Genomic DNA, 17,062 nt, shown 5'->3' on the forward strand with positions numbered 1-17,062 from the left:
TACTCGTTTTTTAACAGAATCATTACACTATTCTGTCTGTCTACCTTGCAGACATTAATTTTAGGCAAATTTTTTTTTTCCTTTAATGACCCTTTAAAGCGGGGGTTCACCCCAAAAAAAAACATTTTAACATTACATTCAGCAGAGTTGTCCTAATGACAATCGGCAGTTTTTTTTTATTTTATCCCCGTATATACCGTATTTCCACCGCCGCTTCCGGGTATGTCTTCTGCGGGACAGGGCATTCCTAATTGATTGACAGGCTTCCGACCGTCACATACAGCGCGTCACGAGTTGCCGAAAGAATCCAGACTGCGAGTAGGCTCTTTACGGCGCCTGCGCACCGACGTTCAGCTTCTTTCGGCAACTCGTGACGCGCAGTATGCGACGGTTGGAAGCCTGTCAATCAATTAGGAACGCCCAGTCCCGCAGAAGACATACCCGGAAGCGGCGGTGAAAATACGGTATGTACGGGGATAAAGTATAAAAAAAATGCCGATTGTCATTAGGACAACTCGGCTGAATGTAATGTTAAAAAAATTTTTTTTGGGTGAACCTCCGCTTTAAGTCAAAACTTTTTTTGGGCTTTGGGCAGAGCAGGCATAATTGCTATCTGTGTTCCTATTAGGGAGATTTCCCCACATGTCCAGCCAGGACAGGAAAGGATGGGAAATTTCTCCCACAGGACGAAAGACAAAAAAATAAAAAATTGAGGATAGGTTACATGTGTCAAACACAAGGCCTGCAGGCCAAATCCGGGCCACCAGACCATTTAATGTGGCCCTCTTCTATAGCTGTTGTACCGCCCTCGTCTCTTCCCCCACCTTGTCCCAGCATTCAGCAGCAGAGTGGAGGACAGAACTCCTCTGCCAGATCCTGCAGCTGACTCCAGCCCTCCTGTGGTCCTTCTCAAGACCCTGCCCTTTCTGCTTCCCAAATCCACCCTTACCTTCTTCCCGGGAGCAGCACAAAGAAAGGGGAGTGCACTTAAGTCCGATTCAGACTGTTGCTGTGTGTTAACCAAGCATTTCATATTACTCATATGTGCCTGCTGCACCATGTACTTGTATAAAAAGTATGGTGTTCTCTTTGTATTGCTTCTTTTGTGTGAAATCCCTGGTGTTCGTGCCAGTCCCTCTGCTTTCCTAATAAAAATGTACCATACTCAGCATGAGAGCATGCTCAGTTCTCTATCTGTGCCAGGAACTCACCTGCTCTCCGCCAATGATCAGACTTGTGCTGACATGCCCCCCCCTTGTACAGTCATTCACTAAGAAAATAAGTGTTCTGCTGTTTCTCCTCTCTGAGCTCCTTATGCAGCCAAGAACAGAGATTATGTGATCACTTATAAAAAAGGAGAAAAAACATATATATTTATATATTTAACACAAGTCTAGTGTAATTACTTAGCTGCATAGTTACATTGTAGAAGAGAAGAAAGGGGGTCTGCACTGAAGGGGGGTCTGTACTGAATGGGGGGTCTGTACTGAATGAAGGCGGTCTGCACTCAAGGGGGTCTGCACTGAAGGAGGGGTCTGTGTAACATGCAGGGGGTCCAGAGCTGTGGGGGGCTGTATAATGTAAAGGGGTCCAGAGGTGCAGGGTGCTGTATAATGTAAAGGGGTCCAGAGGTGCAGGGTGGTGTGTAATGTAAAGGGGTCCAGAGATGCATGGTGCTGTGTAATGTAAACGGTTACAGAGGTGCAGTCGTGGAGAGGGGGTACACAGTAGTGACATAGAGATATTGAAGGATGCAGAGGTGTGCAGGGGGCACAGTGGGGTGTTTTTACATTATAATATGGGGGGGGTGCCAGATATAGGATCTGCCCTGGGTGCCAAATGCTCTACGTATGCCCCTGGTAGGTAGGTTGGTTGATGAAGGTTTTTTTTCCTCATATTTTTTGCTGAGAATATATGAAAATTAAAATCTGGTGTAATGCATTATTTTCAGTGAGGTGAAGCTGGAGAAGAAACTTCATGGAATCACGTTTATCTCCACTGAGCTTCATTTGTTAGTTGTTTCACTAATCTGTCTATTCCACACCTTTTCTCCTATCCTTTTTATAAATGTATTTAATTTAATTGATTTAAAAAATATATTATTTTGCCTGTATCGTGGCAATGTTTTACTCTCTATGTTGAACATATTTGTGGTGGGAAAAAAGGGTGGCAAAGTAGTGATTTATTTTTTTTCCGGGTAGAATAGCAAAAAGTTAAGACCTATGTTTGGTTTCAACAAATTTAAAATGAAGGGAGAAAAGTGCTAATCCAGTTTCAGAGTCTACGTCCAATGTTCCCCATTCATCAGTGCTAGATTAAAATACATAAAATGTACAAATATATCTGATCAATAGGATTCAGAATCAATTCATACATACTGCTAGTGCCACTTATTATAGAATGCACACAGTATATATCAAGAGCAACAAGTCACTCGCTGTACAGTCATAGGTTTTCATCAGTGTCTGTGTCTCCAGCTGGAGAGTTTTGCCTCACATAAAACTTTTAATAGAAACTCCATTATTAATGAAAAAAATAAATAAAAAGAAGGTTGAGAAGTGCCTATTAAAAAAAAAAACATCCAACACCTGTCTTCTTCAGGGTTGAATGGCAGACGCTGTCATTTAACCCATTTTCTAAGAGCACAGGCTGTCATGGACACACTCTCTGAGAGTACATCACCACGTTGGCACGGGCTCACATACAAATTATGTAGGTACAGAAAGGGGTGCGAGGGAGGGAGTTTCTTTTCAGCTGTTTTGGGAAACTTGTATGTGCAGGCATAGTCTGACCACCACAGCCTGGCACATAGGAACTTCAATTAGATCTGAGTATGCACATTTATGTGTACAGCCACTTCCAGTTTCTGGTTATCTTGGCAAAACCAACAGCATTTAGTTGAACTGTCTAGTATGGCAACTGCAACTGCATTTTCCCCAAAATCTAACAGCCAAAGTTTCTGTGTTGCTCCGTCAGACCTTATTAATATGAGGATTGCTGCCTGATCCAGCTAAAAAAAATGTTACGCAATATTTGTCTTATGTCTATAGCCACCTTTAGTAAGTCCTATTTTTAATTAACGATCCCTCCATCTATACAAATGGCATGGATGGAAGAATACCCTCTGTCGACGTTAGTATCCTGACAGCTGCTAGCGCCAGTTGTCAGAATACCCAAACAGTTCCTGCAACTGATTGACAATTTTCAGCCAACTCCTTTGACAAAAGTTGATTAAGTCAGTGGGGCAACTCAGTGTTAGAATTTCAGCTGATTCCTCTTAGGTCGGGTTCACACTAGTACGACAAACGTTCTGACATTGGGAGCTCATGACGCATGACGTGTGCAAATCAATGTTTCCCTATGAGAGTCGTCTAAACTGGTCCGACACAAGTTGGTCCGACTTTGAAAATGCTCCCTGTACTACTTTGGTCCGACCTTGATGCTAGTTCAGCCGAATGAAAATGATTGAAGTTGGATCAAAGTAGGATCCTTGTCCTAACCATCCGACTTGTGACAACTGACATGGTGATTACAGCCGCAGTAAAAGGAATTTATGTCACTCTAGGATTGTTTTGATTGGTCAAGGGACAAGTCGTACTATGAAAAAGTCTGAGCAAAATCTTGTTCATGGGTGAGTGAGTGAGTGAGAAACGTATATAGCGCAACACATGTGAACTGAATCGCCTCTGGGCGCTTAGTATCGATTCCCTACTGTCCTTTTGCCTTCAGAAAAGATGTGTTTTGAGGTTTTTTTCTGAAGGCCAGGTGATTCACCTCCATTCGGATGCTGGTTGGTAGAGCGTTCCATAGTCTAGGTCCTTGGACTGCAAATCTTCGTTCTCCTTTGGACTTGTATCTGGCTTTGGGTATCTGGAGTAGATTTTGGTCGGTGGATCATGCAAGTCAGATGGATGTAGGACCGAAGTAGGACAGACGTAGCAGGGCAAAGTAGGATGACAGTGGTACAACAGTCGTGTCGTACACGTGTGAACCCAGCTGAAATTCTAACACTGTATGGCCAGTTTAGAAATGGGAATAAAACAAATTATCAAATGAGTAGACAGAGAACCTCCATGTGTTTGCTCACTTAAATAAGAAATATTCTCAAGCTATCATACGTTATTTAATCCCAGGAAACATAAAAGCAATGACTGTGATTTCCAAAAACCATTTTAAACAGGCAATGAATAAAATGCAATTTCTGTACTTTAGTTTCCAATGCTATTCTGACATTGGGAAATTATTCTGCTGCTGCTAACCTGAAGGTTGGTCCCAAAAAGGTCACGCGAATAAGGAGAATAAGGAGCATCGTATTCCGTTTTCACCTTTACTCAGATATTTGGTAAGATAGATCTAAAATAAAACTGGCTCTATAACAAGGCTGCATGAAAGTAATTGTTCCTTTTAGCATAATTCACATCAGAAAAATGTTCTGGGTGGACATAATAGATCCTATTACCCTGGAATTCCTGAACATTTACGACAGACCTGTCTGATGCGAGACATTGAGGTCCTGACAGTTGCAGAGACTCTAGTAATCCTATATCCACTTTCGCTGAATAATTTAAAGAGCTATTATATTTTCAGACATTTCTCTGTGAAAGGACAGTCAGAACTGTGTGTCTCAGATATCTTTGATAGGGGAATATAAATAGATTAACAGATTTCTATGAAACCAAGCAAATGAAAAAAGAACTCCTTTACAAGTAAAGCATGTGTGTTTATCTTACTTTGTGAGCAAAAGAAACCTCAAACGTGTAAGATTCTAAACCAGTATAAGACAACCCATCTATCAGTAAAAATTCATGTTGACTTCTCATCACGGTGATCAAAGATATCTTGAAAAATGAAATAACGTTCTATACTATGACATTTATGAAATACAAGATTTGTGTCATCATAAAGTGACTGTTTGCTGTCTCCTTGCATAATAAACAGAGAGCACAGTCTACAACAATCACACTCAGTGTCAATATGCCATTGTTAGATGTCAAGTCTGTGCCAAACAAGGTACCATTATTTAAAGAGGAAGTAAACCCTGATGGGTTTTACTTCCTCTTTTCTCCCCTTCAAAGTAAAAGCATAATGGGCTACTATGCATCACATACTAGCCCATTATGATGCACTTACCTGCAAACGAATGTCCCCGCTGGTGGCCGCATCCATCTTCACCCCTCTTCCTTCTGGGCCCATGGACTCTGGTTCTGTGACTGGCCGGAGTCGCGTGACGTCACTCCCGCGCATACTCGTGGGAGTGGCCCTCATGGCACGATCCCCTTAGGCCCCATACTCACGAGCAAACATGTCTGCTGAAACTGGCCCGCAGGCCAGTTTCAGCAGACATGTTTGGTCGTGTGTGGGTGCGAGCGGGCCGAATTCCAGCAAACATTTGCCCGCCGGGCCTTTTCCCAGCAGACAAATATTCCTGGACTTGTTTTAAAACAGCCCGCTGGAATTCAGCCCGCTCGGACATGTACGGTCGTCAGTACAGACCTACCGTACATGTCCAGCCGCCCGCCGTGCCTCGCATGCGTCGAATGACTTCGACGCATGCGTGGAAGCATTTTAAAGGCGGGCCGCCCACGTCGCCGCGTCATTGTCGCGGCGACACCGCGTCATCGACGCGGCGACACCGCGGACACGCCCCGCGTATTGTTTACGCGCGGACTTCTGTACGATGGTGTGTACAACCATCGTACAGAAGCCCTCTGGCAGACATGTATGGTGAAAACGGTCCGACGGACCGCTTTCACCATACATGTTTGTCCGTGTGTACCCGGCCTTAGAAGCAACACAATCATTCCCTTTCTTCAGTGCGCATCTGCCGATGACATCGGCGCAAGTGTATATGGTAAATATCTCCTAAACCGTGCAAGTTTAGGAGATATTTCCAGTACCTACAGGTAAGCCTTATTAAAGGCTTACTTGTAGGTAAAAGTGGTGTAACTAGGGTTACAACCACTTTAACCACTTCAGCCCCAGAAGAATTTACCCCCTTCCTGACCAGAGCACTTTTTGCAATTCAGCACTGCGTCGCTTTAACTGACAATCGTGCGAGGTGGCTCCCAATCAAAAAACATTTCCCCCCCCCCACAAATAGAGCTTTCTTTTGGTGGTATTTGATCACCTCTGTGGTTTTTATTTTTAGCGCTATAAACAAAAAAAGAGCAACAATTTTGAAAAAAAAAAATAACAATATTTTTTACATTTTGCTATAATTAATATCCACAAAAAAGATATAAAAAACTTTTTTTTTCTCAGTTTAGGCCGATACGTATTCTTCTACATATTTTTGGTAAAAAAAAATCTTAATAAGCGTTTATTGATTGGTTTGCGCGAACATTATAGCGTCTACAAAATAGGAGATTTTTTTTTTTTTGTAATGGCGGTGATCTGCGATTTTTATCGTGACTGCGACATTATGGCGGACACTTTTAACGCTATTTTGGAACCATTGTCATTAAAACAGCGATCAGTGCTATAAAAATTTTTTATAGCACTGATTACTGTGTAGATGACACTGGCATGGAAGGGGTTAACCACTAGGGGGTGAGGAAGGGGTTAAGTGTGTCCTAGGGAGTGATTCTAACTGTCAGGGGGCTGGGCTACCAGTGACACAACATTGATCACTGCTCTCAGTCACAGAGAGCAGTAGATCGATGTCCTGTCACAAGGCAGAACAAGAAAAAAGGCCTTGTTTACACAGGCATCTCCCCGTTCTGTAGCTCTGTGACACGATCGCGGGACACCGGCAGACATTGAGTCCGCAGGTCCCGCGGGCATGGTCACGGAGCTCGCTGCAGGGGCATGTACCTGTAGGTTTCTTTGTGCAGCCATGTCATTCTGTCCACATATATCTACTGGTGGCGGTCGGCAAGCGGTTAAGTATTTAAGAAAGTTAGCAAAAATAACAAAAAGTTTAAAGAACATGTTACCCCAACATGTCATATTCCTGATTTGTGTCAGTTGTACCATGTACTTGTGTTAAAAAGTATTATGTTCTCTTTGTATTGATTTATTTGTATGACAAAACTTGTTGATCCTGCCAGTCCCCCTGCTTCCTGTTTCAAATTGACCATGCTAGGTATAGAAGCACACCCATCCCAGTGTGGTCAATTTCCTGGCTGTGCTGGGAGAACAGCCTGCCTACTCTCTAATGGCCAAGACATGTGCTGACATGCCTCCCTGCACAGCTATTCAATGGGAAAATCAGTGTGCTGCTGTTTCTCCAACCCTATCTCTCTAAACCCCTTATGCAACTGAGAACAGAGGTCATGTAATCACTTATAAAAAACAAAACAAAAGGTATTTATATATTTTTTAAATATATACACAAGTGTTTGTCTTTTATATTTTTAACTGAAATGGTTGTTTCACATGGTGAGGGTTCACATATTTCTACACTTGACGTTACAATGGAATGTGTTATTTATGTAAATTAATGTGGAACAAAAGCAAAAACATTTTTACTACTAAGGCAGGCAAGGATAGAAGTCCTGTTGGGTGCCGTTGCTAACCCTTTCATGATTTGGGAGATGCACGCTTACTTTCTGTCTTATGAAACACAGTCATCTGGACAGAAGGCAAAAGTGTCAGGAGCGTCTAGCACTCCTGCTCCTCATTCCAGCATCCTGGGTTTGGTTGTGGCCTTCTCTTTGATTGTCTGTCCACCTGCAAGGTGATTGATGTGGCCAATCTTTGGGTGGAGACTAGACCTGATTTAAGCCAGTCAAACCTTCAGTCTCATGCTTGTGATAGAGTGTGCTAACGTGTGTAATATCTGATCAAGCTCCTTGTCTGTCTGCCCTGCTCTGCTAGATTGGATTTCTCTCAGAACGGATAAAAACTATTCTCTGAACTCTTCTTGCCTTATACCTGGACTGTCATTGAACCAAGTACCTGTTTGCTTTGTTCAGTTTGTGGCTGCACTGGCGTGGTGGCCAGGCACTATAGCATTGTGTATAAGACCTAGGGGCAACCGAGTACCGGTAGGCCTGTTTGCCTTATGGGAAAGGGGGTTGCTATAGGTGAAGAATATAGTATCCAGTGTGACAGGAAGCCAGGAAAATCTATGGGTTGTGTCCAAGATGAGGAATATATTTGTCCCAGGTTTATGCTGTTCACTGATTGCTTTTGGGTTTCTGCTGGGTAGTGAGCTTGTTTGGGCTGAACGAGGGATAACGAGCTCAGATATAACCGATGAAGCACTCAGGGCTCTAGAAAACTCACAGGTTGCTTCAACAAGGGGCTCCATCCTGGAACCAGATTCCTGCATAGGACTGGGGAGCAGCTTTTTCTGAGTGCTGTGATTAAAGGGGTTTTAAAGGTTTGTTTTTTATTTTCTAAATAGGTTCCTTTAAGCTAGTGCATTGTTGGTTCACTTACCATTTCCTTTGATTTCCCTTCTAAATGTTTTTTTTCTTTGTTTTCTTTGTCTGAATTTCTCACTTCCTGTTCCACCTCAGTAAGGTGTTCAGTAAGCTGTTCTAAATGACTTTCCACCGCTTGGATGATGGTGGAAAGCTTACTGAGGAGAAACAGGAAGTGAGGAATTCAAACAAAGAAAAAAAACATTTAGAAGGCAAATCGAAGGAAAAGGTAAGTTAACCAACAATGCACTAGCTTAACCACTTGGGATCCGCGCTATGGACGAAAGACATCCACAGCGCGGCTCTCAAGTGCCGAGTGGACGTCCTGTTGTTGACATTCCCCGTGCGCGCCACTGGGGGCGTGCAGTGGGGAAACAACGAGCCCGGCGCATCGCTGGGAAGCCGATGCGTGTGCCTGGCGGCCGCGATGTCCGCCAGGTACCCGCGATCGGCGTTCACAGCAGGGACGTGGAGCTCTGTGTGTAAACACAGAGCTCCACGTCCTGTCAGGGAAAGAGGAGACCGATCTGTGTCCCTTGTACATAGGGACACAGCATCGGTCACCTCCCCCAGTCAGTCCCCTCCCCCCACACAGTTAGAACACACCCAAGATACACATTAAACCCCTTCCTCACCCCCTAGTTTTAACCCCTTCACTGCCAGTCACATTTATACAGTAATTAGTGCATTTTTATAGCACTGATCGCTGTATAAATGTGAATGGTCCCAAAATTGTGTCAAAAGTGTCCGATGCGTCCGCCGCAATATCGCAGGCCTGACAAAAAAAACGCAGATCGCCGCCATTACTAGTAAAAAAAAATCATAAATCTATCCCCTATTTTGTAGGCGCTATAACTTTTGCGCAAACCAATCAATATACGCTTATTGCGATTTTTTTAACAAAAATATGAAGAATACGTATTGGCCTAAACCGATGGAAATTGTTTTTTTTTTTTTTAAATTGGGATATTATTATAACAAAAAGTAAAAAATATTGTGGTTTTTTTTCAAAATTTTCTGTCTTTTTATGTTTATAGCGCAAAAAATAAAAATCGCAGAAATGATCAAATACCACCAAAAGAAAGCTCTATTTGTGGGTAAAGAAATGATAAAAATATCATTTGGGTACAGTGTTGTATGACCGCGCAATTGTCATTCAAACTGCGTCAGCGCTGAAAATTGATCTGGGCACGAAGGGGGTTTAAGTGCCCAGTAATGAAGTGGTTAAAGGAATCTATTTAGAAAATAAAAGACAAACCTTTACAACCCCTTTAAGTCTGTATGACTAAACGACTCTGTTTTTCTGCGTTTTGTAGTTAGACGTCCAAAGTGGCAAGGGTTTATATTCTGTTTTGTTTTATTTTTTTTCGTTTTGATACCTGCACTTGTAATCACAGACTTGGAAAAAGCATAAAGCATTAACCTTCCAAAAAAAAAACATAAAAAGTCACCTGATCACATGCCAACTATAAAGACCGGGATTTCCTCTTACTTTGGGGAAATTTCCTTTCACTCCCTGTTGTGTTTCAATGGCACAAATTGAGGCAGGTCCCCCAATGGGACTGCAGACAGAACTGAAAACCTGGCATAGGTTCTAACACTTCCTCATTTTATCTAAAGCTAGAAAAAAAATTGGCTCATGATCCACTTTTTCTTGTAACTTGATAATGTTATCCATATCCCCATGTAACTATCTGTGTAACATTTCTATAAAATATTGAGTACATGAACACTAAAGCTTTCCAGGAACTGTGATAGTTTCACAAAAGCTATTTCTGCCGCAAGATAGTGTTTTCAATAAAGAGAAAAAATGACAAGAATGTAACTATTACACTAACCAACTAATGCAACAATAAAGTTACTGTCACGGCTTTCAGCATCATGTATCTCTCAAAGCATTTTAATAGGCCACCCAGATGCCAAGTAATATTTCTCTGCTCTACCCCAAACTCATACACATTACACTGCGGTAATGCCTGCAATTTTACAATACATTGAATTCACTTTGAGACATTTTCCTGGACGAAAGTTAACTGCTGGATCGTGCTCTGTATTACAATTTCATAGTGTTAAATCTCCAATAAACAACAGGCAATTTTATTTCTTTTGCTGTATATATTTTTCACTTTCTGTCAGTCAGTCACTTATGCACTATGCATTCAAAATGAATACATTTAAAGCAGTATTAAACCCCAAAACAAAAACTGAATATAAAGCAACTTATCAAGACTTAACATGGTTGTAAATCCTCTCATTTACCTAGTGAAGTGAACAGCCTTAGACAGTGGTGGAACTTGCGACTGGGCCCTGGTGTTCCGCCACCGTTGAGGGCCCCAAGACAGCAGCAACATAGTTGCCATGCCAACTATCGGGACCGCAACACTGCCGCAGGTGCCTGCAGATAACAGCATGGGGTTTCCCAACGGGGCACTGCACATATGCGTGCCAGGACAGAGATCCCTCCCCCTACCTCCTCCCCCAGAAGCAGACCTCGGGAACTCGTTCACTCTTACTAAAAACATTCCAGAGGCGGAACCTGTGTTGAAGTAATTGATCCTGCACACTATGTGGAACTAATGTTCCCCACCATTTGTTCTAAGAGGGAGAAGCGGTGCACAACTAGGAAGTTTTCAATCACTATGCTGGAAAGCATTGCCTCTGCAGAGGGGGAGACTCTGAAGCCAAATGTTGGAGTGCTGGGCCACATTTACAGTGGGAAGTCTTTGCTGGCCGAGACACTGGGCACCACATCCTCCACTGCTGCCTTCAACAAGAACCACCAGAGCCAGGAAAGGGGCATCACCCTGGGCTTCTTTTTCTTCACCATGCCCACCTCCCAACACCTGAGACTCCAGAGAATGCTGCCTACAGTATCCCCTGGTGACAGTCTGGGACATGCCTCCCTCATCAGGATAATCATAGGAGGTGAGGGCACTCTTTTGGTTGAAGGGAGGGGGGACACATGTCAGCATAGTCTAAAAGAGCACCACAGCACCCAGCATGGCCTGACGGAGAACTACAAGCCCCAGCATGCCTTGGCAGAGATCTACAGGTCCCAGCATGACCTGATAGAAAACAAGTGCCAGTACACCTTAATAAAGAAGTTGTTCTGTATCAAGGCATTATGGCACTTGTAGTTCTTTATTCAGGTATACTGGCACTTGTAGTTTTCTATCAGGTCATGCTGTGACTTGTAGTTTCCTATCAGGTCATGCTTGGGATTGTAGATGGTTATAGGACTTATAATAGCATTCCCTGCCAAGGAACTAAAAGTCTCAACATGTTCCATCTTCTGAGGGAACAGCCTCTGATTGTCGACGTGCTGAATAAAACGAATTTCAATGCTTCCAAGCATGTGTCGACTTGATTCTGAGCATGCGCGGGTTTTGAACCAATGCTTTTCTGTACTAACCATCGTTTTGGACCGATCGGGCAGCGGTCCATCAGTTCGGTTTTGAAGCATGTTTTAACATTTTGGACCGAAGGAAAACAGACCGATGGGCTATACACACCGTCGGTTTGGACCTAGGAAACTGAACCTCGGCCCATTCTCATCGGTTTTGTCCGACCGTGTGTACGGGGCCTCACAGCACGGGAGTAAAACAGCTGATGTGTTTCGCACTATAAATTAGTGCTTAACCACTTAAGACCCGGACCATTATGCAGGTAAAGGACCTGGCCAGTTTTTGCGATTCGGCACTGCGTCACTTTAACTGACAATTGCGCGGTCGTGCGAAGTGGCTCCCAAACAAAATTGGCGTCCTTTTTTTCCCACAAATAGAGCTTTTTACTTGTTGCTATAATAAATACCCCCAAAAAATATATAAAAAAACATTTTTTTTCTCAGTTTAGGCTGATACGTATTCTTCTACATATTTTTGATAAAAAAAATTCAATAAGCGTCTAACGATTGGTTTGCACAAAATTTATAGCGTTTACAAAATAGGGGATAGTTTTATGGCATTTTTATTAATATTAATTTTTTTACTACTAATGGCGGCGATCAGCGATTTTTTTCGTGACTGCGGCATTATGGCGGACAATTTTGACACATTTTTGGGACCATTGTCATTTTCACAGCAAAACGTGCTATAAAAATGCATTGTTTACTGTGAAAATGACAATTGCAATTTAGGAGTTAACCACTAGGGGGCGCTGTAGCGGTTATGTGTGACCTCATATGTGTTTCTAACTGTAGGGGGGCGGGGCTGGATGTCCCTATATCAGGAAACAGACAATCAGTGACATTGCCACGGTGAAGAACGGGGAAGGTGTGTTTACACTCACCTCTCCCCGTTCTTTAGCTTCTGTGAACGATCGCAGGACACCGGCGGCGATCGGGTCCCGCGGCCGCGGTCACGGAGCTTCGGACCGGGTTGCGGTTACCCAAGGCTGGGCACTTAAAGGGGACGTACAGGCACGTGCCTGTGCCCAGCCGTGCCATTCTGCCAACGTAAATGTGCAGGAGGCGGTCCTTAAGTGGTTAATCATAGCATAGCGATTAAGCACTAATTTATAGTGCAAAACGCATCAGCTGTTTTACTCCCGTGTGGTGTGCTGTGACTTGAAGTGCATTTTTACCTTTTTAAATAAAGATAACCATCAAGGTATTTTGGAGTGTGGCTGTCCATATTTTCTTTTTCCATTTGTTATCTAGTCATATACCAGCCCGGCAAATGTAGTAAGTGACTGATGGATCAACCTGCACACTGACTGCCCAGCCCTACTGCTCAATAACTGCCCTACTGCTCACTGACTGCCCTGTCCTACCGCTTAATGTCTGCCCTGCCCTACCACTCACTGACTGCCCTTCCTTGCCATATCGCTCACTGACTGCCCTGCCCTACCGCTCACTGACTGCCCTGCCCTGCCATACCGCTCACTGACTGCCCTGCCCTGCGCCTGCCGTGTAGAGCTGACTGCGCAGGCGCCGTATAATGCCGAGTCCCAGATCGTCTATTTTCGGAACACGTGACGCGCCTTACCCGCACGTCAATCATCTACGCATCTTAATAGGAACGCCTACTCCCGGGACAGTGAGAACTCGGAAGTCGGGTGAAAAGAACTATAACAGGGTAAGTACAGCGGAAAAAAAAAATACCAGCATACTGTAGATGTCAGCAGTATGCTGGATGTAACTGTATATAATAGTTTTAGGGTGAACCTCCGCTTTAAGCTGGTAAAACAGTACACGTATATAAAGTGCATTTCAATTGTGTATTTGGCTATTTTCCTGGAGTTCAGCTTAAATATACTTTCTAATAACCCCTTATCCTGACAACCCAAAACTTTATTGTGCCAGTCCACAATTTCTGCAACCAGACATTTTACCAGTCCAAGTAAAAACAAAGTGATTTATAGAGGGTCTGGTGTGCCACCAAAGTAAACACTTTTGGGGCACATTTATACTTGCTTCGGCTTCAACACACATTAACGGCTAGTTTACACATGCTTCAAAACAAGGCTTCGGACAGGCTTTGTTAAAGCTCTCTGAACGCCAGTCAAAGCTCCTGTCACTAAATAAAATGGTTAGCTTACAGTCCTGTTTACACCTTGCTTTTGCTTATTATACCCCATGTACTGTAGCTTTAGTGGTGCTTCAAAGTGTCTTCAAAGCCTCCATAGAAGTCTATGGCAAAGCCTGTTTGACGCCCCACTGAAGCCCCACCAAAGGCATATCTCCACCAAAGCCTCATTGAAAGCCTCATTTAAGCACCAAGCAAAAGCAAGGTGTAAACAGGACTGCAAACTGAGTGGCAGGAGCTTTGACTGGCGTTCAGAGAGCTATAACAAAGCATGTCTGAAGCCATGTTTTGAAGCATGTGTAAACTAGCCCTAAGGACTAGTTTACACGTGCTTCAAAACAAGGCTTCATGCGGGCTTTGTTAAAGCTCTCTGAATGCCAGTCAAAACCCATGTCACTAAATAAAATGGTTAGCTTGCAGTCGTGTTTACACCTTGCTTTTGCTTGGCTTCGGCTTTGCTTCAAAAATGATACCCCATGTCGCTTTAGTGGGGCTTCAAATCGTCTTCAAAGCCTCCATAGAACTCTATGGCAAAGCTTGCTTTTAAGAGGCTTTAATTCACGTTTAGCTTCCCTTTTATTTTGGAGAAATTGCAAGCATGAGATATCGACACACACACACACACACAGGGCATATGCCAAGCTTCAAAAGATTATCACCGAAGCATCACTAAAGCTTCACCGAAGCATCACCGAAGCTTCATCAAAGCACAACTGAAGCATCACAAACACATCATAAAAGCATTTTGAAGCGGTAGGCGCTTTAATGTGTGTTGAAACCGAAGAAAGTGTAAATGAAACCCTACACTGCCATATTATAAGGACATTTCAAATCTATGGTCATTGAACTTAAACCTGAATTTTCAAAGGAAAGGCAAGTTTACATGAGGTGAACCTTGATCATTAACCCCCACATTATTCAGTTACGTTTTGCCAAGTTCAATATCTTTGAACTATGAGCACTGTTCCCTTTTGTCTGCGATAATTATTTCAGTAAATTGAACTACTGAACTATTATTGCAGTTATAATGTCTCTTTTATATAAGCTAGGCTTTGAATTCGCTAATCCTATTAAGTCATCAGTCATGGAAGTTTCAAAATGAGTGTGATTAGGACAAATGGTGACATGGCTTTCTTGAAAAGACTCCCCTATTAAAATGATTTATTTTTGTAAACAAGGTAAGTGAATCATATCTATAAACCAAGGCCTTGCTTGTTGTCTCTTCATTTGCTCAAGGTATTAACTGATGAGCAGAATGTTACGATTACACCTTAATCAAATTGAAGGTATCCTCTTACCATCTTATGTATTCTGATCACCAGCATTCTTTAGGTTCCACAATTTATTCTCTGAATATTCCAATAAAGTTCTACTTTCTTGACCTTTTTTTACTGAAAAACAGAATTAAAAAAAATATATTTTTAATTAACAATTTATTAATAATAATAATATAAACGCATGAAGAACATACAATAGATCCTGGACATTAAAACTGAACTTCAAGCATACATTTAATCCAGTTACATAGTATTTAAATATATATTTAAATTCAGCTAGGGTTTTTTTTTTTTGTTTTTTTTTAGCATTACCTTTTTATTTAACATTTTCTTATTTACCACTTTTACAATATTCATACATACAACAAATTTAACACTGATTTTACAAAATATATATTTTTAAATTCTAAGGGCCAGATTCACCAAAGAGATACAACGGCGTTTCTCCTGATACGCCGTCGTATCTCTGTTTCTATCTATGCGACTGATTCATAGAATCAGTTACGCATAGATATCCATAAGATCTGACAGGTGTAATTGTTTTACACTGTCGGATCTTAGGGTGCAATACCGCGGCCACCGCTGTGTGGAGTTCGTGTCGTAAACCAGCGTCGGGTATGCAAATTAGCAGTTACTGCGGATCCACAACGGATTTTCGCGTTCGCTACGTCGTCCGTAGTCAAGTTTCCCGTCGCAATTTTAGTCGTTATTTGACCTGCCCTAACTTTAGTCAGCAATCGTATTGCTGTCTAAAGTAGGCCATCGTTCCTGCGTCCAAATTTAAAATTTAACGTCGTTTGCGTAACACGTCCGGGAATACGGAAGTACGCTACGCGCGTCGCCGTTCGAAAAAATGACGTCACGGCGCGCAAAGCACGACGGGAATTGTGAAACTGAGCATGCGCAGTAGGTCCATCGCGGGAGCGCGCCTAATTTAAATGGCACACGCCCATTTGAATTGGCCCGCCTTGCGCCGGAGGCCGCCGGCGTAGTTTTCATCGCAAGTGCTTTGTGGATCAGGCACTTGCGATGAAAACTTGCGGCGGTGTAACGTATCTACGATACGTTATGCCGCCGCAGTTCTATGTGAATCTGGCCCTAAGTTCTTATTCCAATCGAACCCCATCAGTGACTTTATACCACCAATAATAATACCAACACAAAAAACACAAAATAAAGAAAAAGAGGGCTCCCTCCCCTTCACCTCCCTTCTCTACCTTCTCCCCCCCATACCCCTCTACCCCTCCCCTACAGCCCAAATTTTACCTATCCATTCTCTCTTTTTTCATTCTATACAGTACTATTATATTTGAAGTCCAAGAAAATTAAGTCAGGCCTAGTGTTGTTAGCCAAGGACCCCACAGCTTAGCTAATATGTCCAGTGTACCCCTATTTTGATAGACCTGTCGTTCCATTAGTATTGCCTTATTTACCTGGGAGCGCCATTCCTCAAATACTGGTACACTGGAAGACATTCATTTTATAGCTATTAGCTTCATTCAGCTAGTTTAAGTAACTACTCTACGATTGAGATCAGGCCTCCTTTAATCCCATGTACAGCATTGATCACAATAGGAAGGAAAGGGTCAGTAATGTAAGTCAGACAGAGCCCTACTGCCCTGCTAAATGTGGCATTCAACAGTTGCTTTCTTCTCCTTGTAGAACCGTTATTGATTAATCCCAGGCTTGGGGGCAGGTCAGGGACCAAGTTGTATTGCTTAACTGCAGTGAAAAAAGAATTAAGCGGAGTTCCACCCAAAAAGTGGAGGCTCTTCTTATCTGCCTCCCCCTCCTCCGGTCCCACATTCGGCACCTTAGAGGGGGGTAAGCAAGTACCTGTTATTGACAGGTACCCATCCCCAACTTCTAAAAGATCACTCGGAAGTTCGGC

General features: G+C 42.9%; 1 protein-coding gene across 5 annotated transcripts in view; it reads right to left on the reverse strand.

Moving 5' to 3' along the window:
• ATXN1 (ataxin 1) overlaps positions 1 to 17,062 on the reverse strand; it is a 403,695-nt gene that overhangs the window by 238,401 nt on the left and 148,232 nt on the right. For all 5 annotated transcript variants that reach the window (XM_040353759.1, XM_040353760.1, XM_040353756.1 and 2 more), the window contains exon 2: positions 15,193 to 15,285. The gene's annotated coding sequence lies outside the window, so the exon portion shown is untranslated. The remainder of the gene's footprint in view (positions 1 to 15,192; positions 15,286 to 17,062) is intronic.

Source organism: Rana temporaria, chromosome 5, assembly GCF_905171775.1.
Source record: "Rana temporaria chromosome 5, aRanTem1.1, whole genome shotgun sequence".
Taxonomy (NCBI): Eukaryota; Metazoa; Chordata; class Amphibia; order Anura; family Ranidae; genus Rana; species Rana temporaria.